This window comes from Myotis brandtii, unplaced genomic scaffold (assembly GCF_000412655.1).
Source record: "Myotis brandtii unplaced genomic scaffold, ASM41265v1 scaffold82, whole genome shotgun sequence".
Lineage (NCBI taxonomy): Eukaryota > Metazoa > Chordata > Mammalia > Chiroptera > Vespertilionidae > Myotis > Myotis brandtii.
In genome coordinates this window covers 4,682,187-4,690,785 of record NW_005371324.1, presented here as the reverse complement: position 1 = coordinate 4,690,785, position 8,599 = coordinate 4,682,187, and the positions used below count along the sequence as shown (strand labels likewise).

General features: G+C 42.3%; 1 protein-coding gene across 6 annotated transcripts in view; it reads left to right on the top strand.

The window, feature by feature from the left end:
• Positions 1-8,599, top strand: part of OSBPL8 (oxysterol binding protein-like 8) — a 160,973-nt gene that overhangs the window by 36,624 nt on the left and 115,750 nt on the right. Inside the window, exon 1 of one of the 6 annotated variants that reach the window (XM_014531651.1) lies at positions 8,105-8,253. The exons of the other annotated variants lie outside the window; for them this stretch is intronic. The gene's annotated coding sequence lies outside the window, so the exon portion shown is untranslated. Of the gene's footprint in view, positions 1-8,104; positions 8,254-8,599 lie in introns of those variants that run through there. 6 annotated transcript variants of the gene reach the window in all.

The window sequence follows — 8,599 nt, the reverse complement described above, 5'->3', positions numbered from 1 at the left end:
GGGAGGAAGGACACATATGTAATACCCTTTGTAATACTTATTATAATATTTTTTTAAAAAGAAAAAAAAAAAAAAGAAAAACATCTTACAGGCCCCCTGTGGGGGATTGAGCCACACCCCAGACATGTGCCCTGACCAGGAATTGAACCAGTAACCTTTTGGTGCACAGGATCATGCCCAACCAACTGAGCCATACAGGCCAGGGCTTTTATAGTTACTTTTAATACTTGTTCTTCAGCCTTTATGTTTAAAGTGGTTAATTCACCACCATATTACAGTATGAGAGTATTCTGAATCTTAGTATATACTTGCTTTTACCAGTGCATTGTTTATTTTCATAGGTTTTTATATTACTAGTTAGTGTCCTTTAGTTTTACCTTGAAGAACTCCTTTCAGTATTTGTTATAAGGAATTCTAGTGGTGAAGAACTACCTTAGCTTTTGTTTGTTTGGGAAAGAATTTTGCTTCCATTTCAGGACAGCTTTGTTGGGTAAAATATTCTTGGTTGACAGTTTCTTTCAGCACTTAGAATATGTATCTCATCATTCTGTTCTTTCCATGTTTCTGCTGAGAAATCCACTGATAGACTTATGGGGCCATTTTGGCATATGAAAATATTTTTCCCTTGCTACTTTTAAAATTCTCTCTTTGTCGTTGGTTTTAGACCATTTTATTATGTCTTGGAGAAGATTGTTTTGGATTGACATTTTGGGTGACCTATTAGTTTAATGAACTTGAATGTTTAAACATCTCCCTAGGTTTGAGAAGTTCTCAGCCATTCTTTCTTTAAATAAGCTTTCTATTCCTTTCTCCCTGACTTCTCCTGGGAATCCAAAGATACATACCTTATTTCTCTTAAGGATGTCTCATAAGACCCAGAAATTTCTTCATTCCTCTTCATTCTTTTCACTCTTACTGGATAATTTCAAAATATATGTCTTTGAACTCAATTGATTTCTTTCTTTTTCTTGGTGTAGTCTTCTGTTGAAGCTTGTTATTGAATTCTTTGATTTATTATTGTATTCTTCAGTTACAAAATTTGTTTGATTCTTTTTTTGTTTTCTCTCTCTTTGGTGAACTTCTCATATTCTTGTGTTGTTTTCCTGATCTGTATTCTCTTGTAGCTCTCTGATAATCTTTAGAATTATTATTTTGAATTTTTTGTCAGCCAATTCTGGGGTCTCCCATTTTGTTGGGGCCAGTTATTAGAGCATTACTATATTCCTTTGGTTGAATTGTGTTTCCCTGATAATTTTGTATCCTTATAATCTGCGTAGGTGTCCATACATTTAAAGAATCAGTCATCTTCTTCCTGACTTTATGTATAGACATTCACCTGAAGGCAGGGGCATGCTGATACATGCTGTGAACCTTGAGACTAGAGGTGTAGGGTGACAGACTAGTTGGAGGTGTGTTTGAAAAGCACTGGGTTCTCAGGGGACACCATGGCTCTCTGGCTTGGGCCATGGGTACATAGTATCAACAACTATGTGGTGTTTGGCTACCACTGTGGGGGATCTGCAGAGGCTTCCAGGGCTGTTTGGGTCCTCAGTAGCACCTCCAGGTCTAATAGCTAGGTTTCAGGGCAAGACTGAAACTGGTGGTGTGCACATACTCAGATGCAGAGGCCAGCTGCCAGCACCGATGAGTAGCAGGTGTAGTTGCAAACACATACTGTATATAGTGGTGGGGATCAGGGCAGGCAGACAGCTGTGGGGGTGTTTACTGTAGGCATGTACTACTATGGCTGCTGCATCTCAGCATGGGTGCATGACAGTGGAGGCTAGTGATGCAGGTGCACAGCTGAAGAGGCTAGCTGCAGGTGAGTGCAGAGGTACAGGCTAGTGACAGAAGATAGGACCTGATCTGGATCTACAAGCACCTGTGGTGATCCTGGCTGTTGGCTCTTTCGTGGCTGCACAGTCTCCCCCTGCTCATGCACACAGCCTGGAGGCTGGTATACCATGCATCAGGTTAGTGTTATGCAAGCACAACTGGAGAGGCCAGTCCTGAGCATATGCACAGCAGTGAAGATCTAGGCAGACATCTTGCACTTGAGCAGCTGAAGAGGCTTGGGCTGGCTGCTGGTTCCAGTCCCTAGGCCCCAGTGGGGGCAGGAGTGGAAAGGGCAGCTGATGTTAGTGAATGCAGATACCTGTGGGACAAAAGCTGGTAAAATCTGCAGACAGTCTGTGGCATCTGTGCTGGCTGTTGTTTTTTCCAGTGTAGATGCTTGGGTCCTCTGCAGAGCAGGTCACTGGGAACTGTGGTTGCTCTCACTGCGTGGCTGCTATTAGTAGTCCTTACTTTTCTTCCTTGTTCCTAGCCATGTCTGTATGTCTCAGCTTTGCCACTCTCTGCATGGGGTGAAATAAAAGCAGATCCTTTGTGCAGTACCCCTAAGAGCCGGAGAAGCTGGATGCTCGCTGGGCTTTCTCTTTTCCATCAAGGGGAACTTTGCTAGGGAGTTTCTTCTTGGTGCTGAGCAATGCTGTGTGTGTGTGTGTGTGTGTGAAGGAGGAGGATAATGAGTGAGATACTCAGGCAAAGATATTCAGGCAAAATCAAAATGAAGCTGTTTTCCTTCCCCTTTTTCTGTGTCAATACTTTTCTTTCCTTGTGTTGCTAAAGTTTTAGTGGACTGCAGATCTTTCCCAAAGCTCTTTTTGTTCAGGGATAGCTGTCTAATTGTTACACTTGTTGGAGGATGAAGCCTGGGGGCTCCAGTGCTGCTATTTTGGTTCCTGAATTTTTCTGCATGATGGTTAACTTTGATGCAGAAGGCATTCAGTAATTAAGACTGAACTTGACAAAGTGTGATCTATATATATAAAAGCCTAAGCGACCTCTATGACCGAATGACCGGAACTACTGGTTGACCAGTTGCTATGACACTCCCTGACCACCAGGGGGCAGACGCTCAACGCAGGAGCTGCCCCCTGGTGGTCAGTGTGCTCCCACAGCCAACCTCCCCTGATAGGCCTGGATCGCCCACCAGGCCAAGGGACCCAATCAGTGCACAAATTCATGAACCGAGCCTTTGTTTACATAGAAAAACATTCTTCAGATTATTTAGAACCAGATAGAAAATTTTCTAATCACATCTCTTAGTAGACATTTGCAAAAGTACTCTTAGGAATGGCTTGTGAATCACTGTTGACTTGATCTATTATTAACACATTTCATACCGCTCAGGAGTTTTCTCGTGTTTTGCGCGCCATCTGTTAAGGACCGCTCACGAGTGTTCTCGTTTTTCACGCCCATGGAAAAAGGAGCGAATCTAGATACTTATGTAAATTTTGTTTGGTCCCTCTTCATAGAGGAAAATGTTTTACGCAGTACCATATGTTAAAAAAGTACTAGGAACTTTAATTGTTTTAGTAAATAAAAATGTTATAATTATTAAAAAACAACACCTAAAGTGCATTATGATGATTTAAATAACGTGCAGTTTGCCCCAAAACGTGCGGTCCCTGGCGTATGTCTTAGAGATTTCTATGCAGTACGCAATGTGTTAACAACTAGAGGCCCGGTACACGAAAATTTGTGCACTGGAGTGGGAGCGCGGGGTGGGGATGGGGGAGGGTCCCTTAGCCCGGCCTGCACCCTCTGACAGTCCGGGAGTCCTCAGGGGATGTCTAAGCTGCAGTCTGGCCTCCCTCTGGGAGAGGCGAACTGGCAGGCCGATCAGGATCAGGGGACAGCGCCACCCCCATCACCCTGTTGAGGCTACCACCTGGCCTTTCTCTGTGGGATCAGCCGGCGCTGCCCTCATCACCCCGCTGCAGCTTCCACCCAACCTTTCTCTGCAGGATCGGCCTGGTGCCACCCCCATCACCCTGTCACCACTGGCCTTTCTCTGCAGGATTGGACCAGCGCCACCCCCATCACCCCGCTGCAGCCTCCACCCAGTCTTTCTCTGCGGGATTGACCCAGCGCCGCCCCCATCACCCCACCACGGCCTTGCTGGTGGCCTCCCTCTGTGGGAGGCAACCGGGCGGGCCCCCCAATTGCCCCTCCGACACGGCTGGTCGCCATGCCCCTCCCCCCCATTGCTGTTTCTTTCCTCTGCCTGCTGGCAAGCGCCTTGGCTGGCCTGGCATAGCTTGCTTGCTGGCCCTGCCCCCTGCCGGCTGGTTGTTCTGCCGTTCAAACACTTATGATAGTATAGGGTGAAATGTTACAGGGGGTGGTGTTGGATAGTAGTGATGTAGACAAGGATGAACAGGCTGCTCTAAGGCAATTCTCTATTGGTGTCTGTGTTTCTGCACTTACTGTACTTTGTTCTGGACTATCTTTTCAAGGATGTTTGTATAGGGAATAGCCTTGGAAGACAGATAGTGTCTTCCTCCCAAGGAAAGAGCAAGTTTGATTACAGCTCATTATAAAAAAGGGGGCGATCCCTAAGCTTAGAGTGCTGTATTGCAACCCATTGCTTCTGTATGGATGCATCGGGGCCTGTACACATGGCTGCTTTTAAGATTCTCTCTGTCTTTGATCTTTTGCATTTTAATTATGATGTGTCTTGGTTTGGGCCTCTTTTGGTTCATCTTGTTTGGGACTCTGCACTATCTGGACTCATATGTCTCTGTCCTTCACCAGGTTAGGAAAGTTTTCTGTTATTTTTTTAAAATAGGTTTTCAATTTATCGCTCTTTCTCTTCTTCTTTTGGCACCCCTATGATGTGAATGAATATTGGTAAGCTTGACGTTGTCCTAGAGCAGCGGTTCTCAACCTGTGGGTCGCGACCCCTTTGGGGGTCGAACGACCCTTTCACAGGGATTGCCTAAGACCATCGGAAAACACATATATAATTACATAGTTTTTGTGATTAATCACTATGCTTTAATTATGTTCAATTTGTAACAATGAAATTGGGGGTCACCACAACATGAGGAACTGTATTAAAGGGTCATGGCATTAGGAAGGTTGAGAACCACTGTCCTAGAGGATCATTATACTATCCTTGTTTTTTTGGATTTTTTTTTTCTTTTTGCTATCCTGATTGGGTGTTTTTTTTTCCTTATATTCCAAATTGCTGATTTGATTCTCAGCTTCATCTACTCTACTGTTGATTCCCTGTAAGTTATTCTTTATTTCAGTTAGTATATCCTTAATTTCTGTCTGGTCCTTTTTTATGATGTTGATGTTCTCACTAAGTTCATTGAGCATTCTTATAATCAATGTTTTGAATTCTGCATCTAGCAGATTGCATGTCTCCATTTTGTTTAGTTCTTTGTCTGAAATTCTGTTCTGTTCTCTCATTTGGGACATGTTTCTTTGTCTCTTTATTTTGGCAGCCTCTGTGTGTTTCTTTCTATATATTAGGTAGAACTGCTGTGTCTCCCATACTTGGTAGAGTGGCCTAATATAGTAGGTGTTCTGTAGGGTCCAATGGCACAAGCCTCTCCAATCACTAAGCTGGCACTCAAGCTGCACCCTCCTTCCGTGTGGTCTGTGTACACCCTCCTCTTGTAGTTGAGCCTTGGTTGCTGTTGGCACATCAGTGGGAGGTATTTATCCCCAGGCTCATCAGCTTCAAGGACTGGCTGCAACACCAACCACTTTGGAGGATCAGCTGTGCAGGGGCCCCCACTCCACAGGGCAGGACTTATTTCAGTAGGGCTCTGGTGTCAGCTGCGTTCGCCCCTTGAGTGTGTCACTTATGGGGATGGTTGGGTGGTGATGCTTTGACATGGTTTAAAGCTCTCCACTTGTGCTGGCTCTGGGGCCTCCTGGGAGGTGGAGGCCAAGGTCAGCTGCTGCCTCTGTTTTGCCTGGGGTCACCTAGCATGAGCTACAAAGTGATCTGCAGGTGGCTGCTACTTGTGCTGGGTTTGGAGATACCCAAGCGACCCTAAGGCCACCTGCTGTGACCCTAAGAACAGCAGGTCAAGGCATGCAGAGGCTATATGCTGCTTGTTTTAGAGATTTTAAGAAAATCTGAAGCATGAACCAAGACCGGCCATTTGTATGGAAAAGGCCTGGAAACAGCTTGGGTAGACCTGAAAGTTGGGAGGGGTGGGGCCTCAGGGATTCTCCAGGATGGGGTGAACACTGTGAGCCACATTAATGGTGTCTCAGATATGTTGCCCACGTGCTGGCTCTGTAGGGAGAAGGCTCATCAAATGAACAATGGCCTCTTCCAGGACTTCTGTCTGGGAGAAAGCTGTCCTTCCCCGCCCCCAGCTCTTGCCCTGATACCAGACTATTCAGTTTCTCCTCATATGTCTCTGTTGTCTTTCAAACTGCTTCCCCCGTGGTGGAGCTCAGAGGGAGTAAGTCCGTGTACAGTCCCTTTAAGAGGAATTGCATGGGACGCCATCAGACCTCCATCTCCCTCAGCCTCAATCCCTGTTGGTTTTTACAGCTGGAAGTTATGGGGACTTCTTTTCCTTGCACTGGAATCCTGGGATAGGGGACCTGGTGTGGGCCTGGGACCCCTCACTTCTTAGGGAGGACTTCCACAACCAAAATAGCCCTGCCAGTTTTTATCTGCCACACATGGGTGTGGGACCAGCACGTTCTGCATCTCCATTCCTCCTACTAGTCTCAATGTGGCTTCTTCTTTAATTCCCTAGTAGTAGGATTACCATTCAGCCAGATTTCAGGCAGTTCTGAATGATGGTTGTTCTGTAGTTCAGTTGTAATTTTCATGTGGTTGTGGGAGAAGGCAAGTACCCATTTACTTGTGCCACCATCTTGCTGGAAGTTGCCACATACCACTTTTTAAAAGGCAGAAGATTTATATAATCTGAAGAGAAATCAGAGTATCACACACCACTTTTTAATACACTTATTTTGGTAGGCGAAACATTAGTTTTGTTATTTACACTCCTTTGCAGTCACAGCATATTTGTATAATAAGGAACTCAGTTTTTGGCTACTGTGAAAACCCAAGATGTGTTTTATGAACATTTAAGGATATTATCATTCACATCATATTAAGTGCTGATTTAGTGGTTTATTTGGACCCTGATGTTGGATTATTAAAGTATAAGAAATGCTTTTAGAAAGAAAATATCAGATAAGTAAAGTGATGTTTTAAAAAAATTTTTTTTTTGCTCATTCTATGCAACAAATTATTCTTTTGGGAACTTTTTTGTTCTATAGTAGAGGAATGTCAATATTTTACACTCTTAATTGCTTCTTTTCCTTATTACTTTTTTGTGACTAAGAGAAGCAGCTACTAATGGACTCTCACCAGTGGTTTAATTTCTTTAAAATGTCTAATTGAGTAGTAGCATGTTTAAATTTGAATGATCAAATTCAGAATACAGAGTTCGGTGAAATAGGACTGATTTCATATTTGGGTATTTTTTTCTCTCCTATTCTTTTATCCGCTCACACCTCCTTCCCCATTATCTCATTATCACCAATGCAATGTACAGTGCTACGGGAAAAACAGAAGAATATAGGAGAGGCTTCCCGCCTTAGGGCTTATGCATATTCTCTACTTGGAATGTGTTTCTTGCCATTCTTTGTTTAGCTAGCTACCACTCATTCTTTAGGTCTCAACTTAAAACATCACTTAATATGAGAAGCTTCCCATGACCTCATGGATTTCATATGAGGTGATAGACCATGTGTATTTTGTGCAGTTTGGTTCTCCACAAGGTAGTGGAATGCTTGTCACATATCAGGAACTTATTAATTGGTATAAACTGTCATCATGGAGCTTTGGATCTAAATGGCAGAGGCAGATGGATAAACTAATTAAGAAGTACAGTGTATTCAGTTTAATACTAGAAGGAGTTTGAGTTCACAGAGACGGAAACAACTCTGCACAAGAGGAGAACTGGAGTCATTTGCTCTTCTGTTCCTTTTTAGAACTAGTATGATATTAGTGTCTATTTTTCAAGTTAATTCATTAATTTAAAAACATTTGGAATATTTATTCATGCCCAAAAGTTCATAATAAAGCTTTCCAAAACAATTAAATTATCCATATTTTGTTTCTTGTAGCCTTTTGTTTAAAGTTGTTTTCTCTGAGATGTTTTACAAGATGGTGTGTGGGAGGTAAGTGAGAGGGAAAACTGTGATTCTTGTTTCTGGTAGTTTTTATTAAACTAATACGCTCTTGTATGTCATTTTTCTTTTTTAGGTTCTTGAAGCCAGATATTTGAAATTTACCATTGTCATCTATCTGAGCAACTATAACTTGTCTTTGTTGTATATACAATTATAAAGATATTAATTATTCTTAAAACAGTTTAAGTGTCAGGTGATGGAAGAATATAAATGAATACATTAGTAAGTAGATAATATTTATGTTTAATATTTTTCATAGATAGCTGGTAATGTACTATTTACTTATCTTTATAATTAAAAATTAATCTATATTATGTAATTAGTATAAAATATTTTAAAGACCTCATCTGAAAATTTAAGATTACGGTGATCTCCAGAAACATCTAGAGAGCATGAAAATGATTATTTTATTCATCTTTAAGCTTTATTTTTTTTCTGTTTCCTGCTTTTATGTTGTCACCTTTTTCATTTCTGCAATAGAATTCAGTATGAAGATTCATATTATCTTCTTTATTTTTATTTATTTATTATTTATTGTCTAAAGTTTTACATATGTCTCTCCTCCCCC